General features: G+C 42.5%; 1 protein-coding gene across 1 annotated transcript in view; it reads left to right on the top strand.

Moving 5' to 3' along the window:
- LOC119592380 (glutamate receptor-like) overlaps positions 1-518 on the top strand; it is a 10,696-nt gene that overhangs the window by 967 nt on the left and 9,211 nt on the right. Inside the window, exon 2 of the mRNA XM_037941202.1 lies at positions 5-216. The gene's annotated coding sequence lies outside the window, so the exon portion shown is untranslated. The remainder of the gene's footprint in view (positions 1-4; positions 217-518) is intronic.

Below are 518 nucleotides of genomic sequence, written 5' to 3'. Positions count from 1 at the left end.
TCAGAAAACCCTTCAACGCCAAGGGAGAAGTGGTGGTCCGTCGGCAGTTTCAATTTCCTTAAGAAGCAAAAGGAGGCCTATGTTGCTCTTAGTTCCGTGGCCGAGATGTCCACCATGACCTCTTTGCATGGCGGAAGACGCGGCAGTTATAATGTCGACGCTGTGGTTATCGTGGCGCCTCTGCTTTCAGATGATGATTATGCAATGCTTGGCGAGGTAATTAAAGTAAGACTGCGTAGGTGTAGTACTGTACGCTCACGTGATATAAAACCCGACAGACCTCTTCTTGGATCAAATAACAGAAACATAAAATCTAAAGTCTTTGTTACGACAGAGAAGGAAACACTTGCACAGTGACAGAATTCTTTATTTTTTTTTCTCAACAGAACACTCCGAAGAGAAAAATGTCGTTAGGTAAATTATGGCAGGACTTTTTTGACACTTCACTCTATATTTCAGCAGCGTGACTTAAACCTTGGCATTAGTATGACTGTGCGCCAGAAAGATTTTTTTCTTAT

This window comes from Penaeus monodon, chromosome 30, assembly GCF_015228065.2.
Source record: "Penaeus monodon isolate SGIC_2016 chromosome 30, NSTDA_Pmon_1, whole genome shotgun sequence".
Classification (NCBI taxonomy): Eukaryota; Metazoa; Arthropoda; class Malacostraca; order Decapoda; family Penaeidae; genus Penaeus; species Penaeus monodon.
Note: the sequence above shows the minus strand (reverse complement) of the source record. Positions and strands in the feature narration are given on the sequence as shown.